The sequence below is a fragment of the Miscanthus floridulus genome, chromosome 15 (assembly GCF_019320115.1).
Source record: "Miscanthus floridulus cultivar M001 chromosome 15, ASM1932011v1, whole genome shotgun sequence".
NCBI lineage: Eukaryota > Viridiplantae > Streptophyta > Magnoliopsida > Poales > Poaceae > Miscanthus > Miscanthus floridulus.
In genome coordinates this window covers 73,202,500-73,212,259 of record NC_089594.1, presented here as the reverse complement: position 1 = coordinate 73,212,259, position 9,760 = coordinate 73,202,500, and the positions used below count along the sequence as shown (strand labels likewise).

Here is a 9,760-nt window from a genome sequence, read left to right as displayed (position 1 = left end):
CGTGTGCCCACGCGTCTGTGCCCCACTCGCCTTGTGTGTGTGTGGCCGCGCGTCTGCACCCCGCTTGCCCTCCTGCGGGAGCAGGAACGAAGGAACGACGTGCCGTGGGACGAACGGACGGACCTCCTGGCCCCACGTAACAGACGAGTCCGTTGCGTGGTGATTCGCTTGATGCCCACACGTAACAACGTGGCCCATTAGTCTACCACGTCCACATAGAAGAAGGAAAACCTGGAGCATTTAGAAATAGTTTACGGGTCCAAAAGCAAAAGTATTTATTAAATTTTGAAAATGTAAAAAATAAAACACACAAATAATTATTGAAAAACGAAACCAATTTTATTAGGTTCTATAAACCAAATCTACACGATATAGGTCATAAAGATCATAAAATATGCTTTATGTAATCAAATTTGTATATTTCTTAATATGTTCGTCGAAAACATAAGCCATGTGCATCGTGGTAGACATGGATAAAAATTTGTTAATATGTTCGTCTAAACCATAAGACACGTGCATCATTATACACATGGATACAAATTCATTACCCCGTGCAATGCACGGGCATATATATATATATATAGTAAGATACTATTGTCCTAGGTGATATAGTTTTAAAAATAGTTTCTTAGTAGTAGTTATGGAAACTATCAATAGTTAGGATTATGACTGTCATTATATTGGAATATAAAATAGGTGGCCACCCAATCTTCAACAATTTGGACGAGTAATTACTCCATCCGTTCTAAAATAACTGCACACTTTATTCTTTGTAGTCAAACATTTTAAAAATTAACCAAATATAGATATAAAATATTAATGTTTATGATATGTAACAAGTATCATAAAAATGATGATGGGATATATTTTATAATGATTTTTTAGAAATATAATTACTAGCAAATGTGCCCATGTGTTGCAATGATTAGTTATTTTCACTCTTAAGTTGTTAACACCTTCCTCACACTCACGGCTCTATCATCTTTAAATCCATCAACAATAATATATATCGACACTCTTGAGGACAATATGTATTGGTACCCTTGAAGCATCTTACAAACATATAGGTTAGTGGTGCATCTTCACCGGAATAGCCATGAACAGGCCACGGGTGGTTCTGCATTATACGGGGCGCGTGCGGCCGGCGGGGCCAGAGAGTCTAGGCCTCTCGGCGCATGCATAGCTGGTAGGGCCCGGAACCCGTGTAGTTGAGCGGCATGCAGCCTGTTCGTTTGGCTGTGGCTTGTCGTAAACGATCGTAAATTTTCAGCCGGAACAGTATTTTTCTCTCACACAAACCAGCCAGCAGTACTTCTTCACGAACCAGCAACGATACGGACCAGCCAACCGAACAGGCTGATGGTGAGGGCACGAAGCCGACAAGGTGCGGACGTGCGGTGCACAGGACTGACACAACGGACTTTGAGGAGCGTGGTGCGAAGGCGGGTGGGGGGTGCGCTGCTGGCGAAACACGTGAGGCCAACGAGATGGAAGTGCGGGTAGGCTCGGGAAAAAACGAGACGAAGAAAAAGCGGAAGGAACTGTGGACTGTCTGAAAAAACCGGTGAAACACGATGGAGTCAGGTGACGTGGGTAACAAACCGAGTTGGATAGAAGAGGTAGAAGAAAATTACTTCGACAGAAATATTGACTTTTTAAATATTAATAAGGTGTATATGTATATATATTCGTTATTATATTTTTATTCGTCTTTCTATTTCTATTATAATATTTATTACTTGAACATGGAAAAAAGAAAAAAAAATCATGAAAAATCCAAACACGAGTTTATATACTTAGCTTGAGAATTGAGATGTGCAATTATTTTTGAAATGAGGGAGTACACGAACCTATACGAGGTGGTACTACCTTCCTGCTACAAAAAGAATGAAAATCTTAGTTTCCGAGGAGTTAAAAAATCTCAAGTTTGAACATATATACGCGAAACGACAGTGCTCTATCGAGGACGGACGCGGCTTCCCACTCACTAGGGCGCTATCCGTTGGCTCCCGTCCATGCCCCTTAAAAAAAATCTCTCTACCCAGCGGTGCTCGCCAGGCAGGGGTGCTCGCTAGGAGGGGGTGCTCGTTGAGCAGGCCGCTGAGCTCGCCCGTCGCGGCCTCGTGCACGTGCTCTCCCAAGCCACCGTGCTCGCCCAGGGTGGCGTAGTGCCTCCGCTAGATCACCGGTGAGCTCTATGCGCCGCCATCGCGAGCTCCGCAACGACGAGGCCTCCATTCATCCAAGCAGCCTGGTGACATTGCGCTGAAAGCGTATGATGCAACCGTATGTTTCAAGTGTTTCAGATGTTTCAGTCGTGTGTTGCAAGTGTTTTCACATCGATATTACAAAAGTAGATTGAGATGTTGGATATGTGTTCCATATGTTGCAATGGTCATACACACATGTGCAAGCGCATGTTACAAATGTTTTATCTGTTTTTTCAGAATCATGTTGCAAGTGTGTTTATTTATTTTGGGTGTTGCTATCTGGATATTGCATACGTTTTGCGGTGGTTTTTTCAAAGTGTTTTTTAGCAGTTCCCTAAAAGGAACGAAAATCTCATTTTCGAAGGGTCCAAGAATCTCAAGTTTGAACATATATACATGAAAAGAGTGGTAATGTTTTATGATATGCACTAAGTATTATTACTAGATTAATCATAGAATATACTTACTAGATTAAGTATAGAATATGTTTACTAGATTAATCATAGAATATACTTACTAGATTAAGTATAGAATATGTTTTAATAATAAATCAATTCGAAGATACGATTGAAATTGGCAGACTAATCGTGAAGAGCGAGACTCCTATTTTTTTTTTTTACACGGAGGGAGTGTATTTGAAATTTGGTCTTGTTGGAGGAAGATTGCGCCGTCCAACGGTCTAAGAAGGACTACGCGCCAACATAATGACATACCCCGCGGCCCGCATCGCGAGGGCAATCAAGGCAAGTGACCTCTCGGGAACAGTAGCAGAGCGCAGGAGCTTCCCAAACGGCCAAACCCCAACCCAAACTGGCCTGGCGTCGAAGCGAAGGAAGGGGCTTGTTTCAAAAAAAATCACCGCAGCAGCTTTCTCCCTCCCTCCGCCCACGCCACCGCACGACCCCTACCTCGCCCTCCTCCTCCCACCCCGTCTGGCCGTCGCCCCCTCCACTGCCTCCTCTTCGTCGAGACGTCTACCATCGCCCCTGCCTCCTCCTCCTCGTCGTCGGCCGAGCGAGATCTGGGAGAGGGGCCAAGATCCATTCCAGGCGGGGGGAGGTCGCCGCGCCCGCGCCTCGTCCTCGTCGTCGGCTCCCGAGGAGAGTAGGGAGGCACTTCCTCCTCCTCACCGGCACGGCACGCCCCTTCCTCTGTTCCTCTTCGCGGCGAGTCGAAGCGAGCAGGCAGCCCGCGCCCCTCCGGCCGGCCAGGATCCGTGCGAGGGGTCGGTGGCGCCGGCGCCGGCGCCCCCTCTTCCTCCTCTTCACTGGAGCCCGAGCAAGGACGGCGCAACCTCTTTCTCCTCTTCGCCGGAGCCTGAGCAGGGACGCCGTGCCGCACCCGCTGCCGGTGTGTGTGGCGGTTCTCCTTGGTTCTTCTCCCTAGAACTAGGTATGCCAAACACGAAACTTCTTCTCCCCGTGATTCCTTTGGAAGCCAGTTGCGGGAGAATACTAGCTTTGATTCAAAGCGTGGTACTAGCTTCGGAGCTTTGAAGATTTTCTTCTTTGTTTTTTTTTCCTTTTTTCGAGAATAAGATTTTTCCTGCTTGTTGCCCAGAACCAGAATGGTGAGGGGGCTCGGCCCTCAACGCCGCTACTCGGCGGGCCCTTATCCCGCCGCAGCCCGTGGCGATGAGAATGCGCCGCCGGATGGATTCAACGCCGCGCCGTTCACATGGGGCCCCACGGGGCCCGGCGCCGTCTCCCGGCACCCCTTTCACTCCAGCGCCATACGACCGCCATTGGCGTCGTCCTCGTCCATGTACAACCGGAAACCCCAGTTGCCAGCGCCGACGCCCAAGAAGGTTTCTGGGGTTAGGACGGCAGGCAACACACCGTCGCGGCTGAGGGTGGCGAGGACTTCCCTTGAGCTGACGAAGAAGCCTTCGTTGAGCTTGGGGGCGAGGTCTGCGGATGTGCCACCTTTCAGGGTCAATGAGAGCATCTCGTTCTGGGAGGGGGAGGTGAACTACAAGGTACAGGTCAAATACATATACTGATCCCTGTCCTATTTTTTTCTTTCTAAAATTAAATTGAGGTTGTCCATTGCAGTTTTCAACTCATATATGACCTCTAACACTCTTTGAAAGACTGCATAACTTAACCCTACAACACCGTAGAATAGCTATATAAAAAACAGCAAAACTCATATAGGCTTTGGCTTCCATTACTATCCCTGCAAATCGCACCTCCATATTGCATCTGTTAAGTTTTTGCTATGAGAAATATGCTAACATTATGCTATTTGATTTTATCGACAGAATTCTTTGTCCAAATATGTCCCTGTTACACCTGCAAATCTAGAAGCCTGTTCTGATGAAGGTTTCATGAGGAATACAGAAAGTAAGTTAAGCCTGGAGCTGGAATGGGACATACTTAAAACCATTCTCGTGGAAGAATTGAAACCCCGTGCGAAAGTTGAGGACAGGACAGCTGCTTTAGGCGATGAGCTGAAAGCAGCAAATTCTCGTATCCTTGAAGCTTGCAGGCAGAAAGAAGCCATACAAGAGGAACTGAATAACACAAGAGAAACTCTTGAATCTAATCTGTTTGATTTGATACAAGAATCAAATAAGCTGAAGAAGGCTAATGACAAAAGCCTAGAGCTTCTCCTGGAGAGGGATATGGAAATCCAGAGACTAAACAGTGAGCTTGAGAAAGCAAACTTCAATAGCAAGTACCAACAAGATCATGTATCTTGCAGTTCTGCTGAGCAAGAAAAGAATGTCGCTAGGCAGGTTGAGGTTCAAACTGAGCTGATTGCATACTTAGCAACAGAGCAGTCATCAATCCAGCTGCAGCTAGAAGCCAGTAAGAATAATGAGTTGTTGGCCAAACAAAACCTTGGTGAAATTGAGCTTTTATTGGATGAAGCCATTGAAACGATTGTGCAGAAGAAGGTTCTTGCACAAAACTATGCTTCATTGTTGGAGTCACAACAAGAGCAGTCAAAGAGTTACTATGAAGGTAGACTTAAAGAACTGGAGATAAGGATGCAAGAAATGAATGATCAGGTTGCTGCATCACTTATTTCAAGGAATAAAGAGGTAACCCTTGAAAGGCTATTAGGCTTACTTTATTGAAACTTTTGTCTTTTCAAATATTTGTTTGATTTCATTGAACAACAAACTATCTTGTTTCTCAGCTGCATTGTAATTTAGGATATTCACAGTAGAACCTACTTGGTTGCTGGCTTATCATGTTTCCCTAATATTGCTTATAACCTTTATACTTATTATTATTTTTCAGATGAGGAAGACACATGCTGAAGAGAAGAATGAAATATTGAAAAAGAATGAAGTGCTGGAGAGGTCTATTGAGGACTTCAAGGATACTATGTATTTATTGGAAGAGGAAGTGAGTTTGCCACTGCTTTTGTTTTATTAGTGTTAACTAGTCATTTATTGCTCTTTCTCAACAATGAATTTTGCCATTTCTCCATAGGCTAAGAAATTCGAAGAAGAAGCACAGCAACAAAGAAGGCAGCGAGAAAAACTAGAAGTGGAGCTGCATAATCTCCGACAACAATCGCTAGTTGCGCGATCCTCTGGGAAAACAGAGAGCTCCTTGAAAGATGGAATGGCTGATCTAGCTGACTCAACCAGGTTTGCATGGTCATGAATTTTGCTAACATGCATCTATGTTTACAGCTGTAAGGCAACATTTTATCACTCACACACTCTGTCTCTCTCTCTCAGGGTCCTAAGTTATAGAAATAATGAGCTGCTGTGTTCAGAAGAGAGTCGGAGAATATGTCGAAAGGAGGTTTCTGATATGGAATCAGTGGTAATGACATATTTTTCTAACCATCTATGAGTTAACATGCTTGTATTTTTTTTATCATTGTGACTTCCGTTATTATTATTGGTGATAGTGGTGCTTTGCAACATGTTCATCACAAAACGGAAACTGTTTGCATCTAATTATCAAGGAGCTATACCTCCTGGGATTAGTTTCACAAAACCACAACTATTTCTACATGCAGGTTGTAGGCCTGTGAAACTTAGGGCAGAAGTAGTTTTAGTTCCACATAACTGATCCTCGAAGTTGTGTTTCCTTGATAGTTAGGTGCAAATAATCTTCTATCATCTATGAAATTATCTTTTGCCTCATCTAATGGGCACATTGTTCATTTTTATAGTTGTTAGTTCATTGATCTCATAGAATTTTTAATGCTGTTTATAAATAATTTACCAAAAATATCTGTCTGGTATTCTTCTTTGCGAGTGTTTTTCTTTTTCATCCATTTCTTTGGGTGCAGGGTATGTTAATATCTCACATGTTCCACTATGTGCATATTATATGTTTCCATTCATGCAGGTGGCTGAGCAGTTAGAGGGGGAGATGTCGCAGCCGCATTTATCACATGAGGAATACCAGCCAGAGAGCTCACAGTTTGAGCACCGCAGCCCAACTGAGCAGCCTGAGTTTTACAGTAATGGCGCTGACAGTGATCAGGCACCCTCAGAGTCTGAGTCAGGGGAGCAAGTGCCACCTCAAGCCTTAAAGCCAATAATAGAGGTTGTGGAGGAGAAGGAGTTGCCCCCAGTTGCTCCAGTGCAGGACCGAAAGCCCTTTAACTATGCTCTGGCACCTTCTGATGAGCTTAAGAGGCTCAGAAGTATTAATCACTATGAGGGGCAGAGGACAGCGACAGACAGGAGATTCTGGTCCATTGAGCAGCAGGACTTGTACACCTCCATGTATAAGAATGCTAAGATATTTGAAATGAAGTGGATTGACTGGGAGCATATTCGTAGCATAAATCAGTTTGCTGGTATCAGGGAGCGATGTGCCTTTCTGGGGCTTGAGCAGATCATGAGTTATCCCTGTGCTTGGGACGCTGAACTAATTAGACAATTTTACTCTACGGTTCATATCAGCACGGACAAGAGCTCCATAACTTGGATGGCAAATGGCACAAAGATCACTACCAACAAGAGAGCATGGGAGGAAATGTTTGGCATTCCTGGCGGTGTTCATACTGAGATTCACTCGCAGTTTTGGCTTGATGATGATGACAAAAGGATCCTGTACACAACTGCAGATTGCACACCTGGCCAAATCAGTGGTCTCTCTCCTTTGACAATCATAGCCAAAAAGATTGTCTGGTCGACCATATATCCCAGGTCTGGAAATAATATTGATGGACATAACTGGAACCTCTTATATCATATTGTGAAGCAGCATCCATTTGACATCATTGCTTTGCTCTTCGGTGAGATAGATTTGATTATTTCAGGTCGCAATGGCACTAAGGACCTGCTGTTTTATGCGCCATATATCATGGGGATGATTATGAGCGCTTCTGAATATGACGGGCCTAGAGAATCCAGGCACAACTCATACAAGCCCAGGCCTTCCTATTCCTACAAGCAAAAACGGAAGAACATATTTAGTTGTCCCCCAGCACCTGCAGTAGCTGCTCCATTTGAGCCACTTCAGCCAGAGATTGTGGTCGATGTTGATGCAGACAACCACCACCAGTTCGATGCAGCTGGACATCAGCCCCAGGGAGAGGCAGTCCATGGGCAAGCTGAGCAAACCATCACACAAACAGATCTTCAGGTTGTGGAGGACGGACTCAGGCCTATAAGGCACTCACTAGCCGATGTTTCAGCTCAGCCAGCCGTTGTGAGGCCAAGTCCGTTTGGGAGATTTCCTTGGTATCAAAGGGAGAAGTGATGGCTGTAGGTGTGGATAGGGCAGTAAGTTCCTGTGCTATTCTTGATGTCTATCTTGCACTCATTTCTCAGTTATTTTGTGTATATATCACTGACTTGCTCACCATGCACATTCAGAGCTTCAGTAATTTTCACATGCAACTTGTGATGTGAAACATTGGGGATTATGGTGTTCCTGTGATTCTGCATTTGTATAATGACTTGATTTTCATTCAAGTTACCAGATGCTGACTAGATTAAGCAACTTCATGTTTTTTATAATGTTTGACTTTCTGGCATCACTTATAATATAGTAAGATGAGATGAGACCCACTTTTTAACTACTTAAAGTTGAACTTATCTGTTTATGATCATTTTGTTTTGTTACTCTCTTATTTTGAATCAGATTCCTTGAAATTCATTTAGTTTCAGTTCTGTGGGCATGCATATTTTTTGTTTGGTTTGAGAGAATAGACATGAAATTTTTTTCCTCACCTGCTCTGTGGACACAGCGACCTGAGCACAATGAACAGGCACTTGAGTCCCATGGCCTCCCCTGTGCGCCGGTCGGTGGTGGCTTGGCTGGAAAACTGGATACCACCAAGGATGAAAATTGTCTCTGGATTGGGATTCGAGAGGTGAATCCCAGTTTTCACAGCTTTTTTCTTAGTTACTGCCTACTGGCAACACTGAAACTCTTATCTGCAGTATATGGCCATATGGGTGTTAGTATCCAATGCTTGTTTTACAGATTCTGGTGACACCTGAAGGTTGTACAAAATGAGAAAGGCCTTATTTACAGGAGGAACATGCATTTTGCCATATGTTTCTGGGTTCCGTACATATGCTTCTGGAGAGCAATTTTCTTTCTTATTAGAAAGAATGATACCAATAGAAGATGCTGCTGCCATTTTGAACATCTACGATTTCTTATGGCAAATGAAGTCCCCTGTGCGAGGTGTGGCGCCATGTAAACCTGTTTCAGTTTCAGTGTTTGAAATCTTGTTTGTATGTGTATGTCTGATGATAGTTTCATAAATCGTGTTCACTACCACTACCAGTATGACAGTCTCTAGTCACAGTTACAGTATTTTCCCTGTTTGATTGACCATGCCTGGCAAGAGAGATCTGTCAAGGCCGGCCCGCCGCCCTGCTCTCTCCGGCTTCAGTTCTGCTGGTGCTGGCTCCACCCGCCGCTGCCGGAGGTGGACGGACAGTCCTGGGGTCGCCTTCAAGGGCACCTGAATACCTGATCCATTGGCCTTCTTGAGCTGGCCGACGCACGAGAGGGCTGCTGGTGTGGCTATAGGATGTCTTTTACCTTGGTGACGGACTGACGGCACCATTGACGTGTATGTAAATTTGCAGCCGGCCCACCTCCGCAATGCTGGCGCTGGCCATCGTTATGATCGGTGCTGTAGAGTCCATGAGCGAGCAGAAGTTTTCCATGAATTTAGCCATCTAGTCGTAGACTTGTAGTTGGTGCAAGGAAGACAGGTAGACCCCAACCCAAGGCAAGCAATGTTGGGTGTTAGGAGCAATTGGAAGTCTCATGCCGTCATGCGTGAGGCACGGCATGGCGCCGTTTTTGAACTTTGAAGTCTGCTTGGCGCACGAGTCTGCGCCTAGCCTCGGATCATCACCGTCAGCTCTGGCTTCTGAGCTTTGTGTTGAGTCAACAGAGTGTATGCATGAATGATGGAACCAGTTGCAATGGAGATGACAAAGACGCGATGCCAACGGGTTGTTCGGCAGATGGTTTCTGCGGCTAATAAATCGGCTGATGCTGTTTTGTTGTGAGAGAAAACACTGTACTATGGCTGATAAGTTGAAGCGAACAGGGTGCTAATTGCGGAGGAATCATCGATTTATCAACTCGTGAATG

General features: G+C 44.9%; 1 pseudogene; it reads left to right on the top strand.

The window, feature by feature from the left end:
• Positions 1–3,055: 3,055 nt before the first annotated feature.
• Positions 3,056–8,342, top strand: LOC136508345 (uncharacterized; annotated as a pseudogene).
• The last annotated feature ends 1,418 nt before the right edge of the window (positions 8,343–9,760 follow it).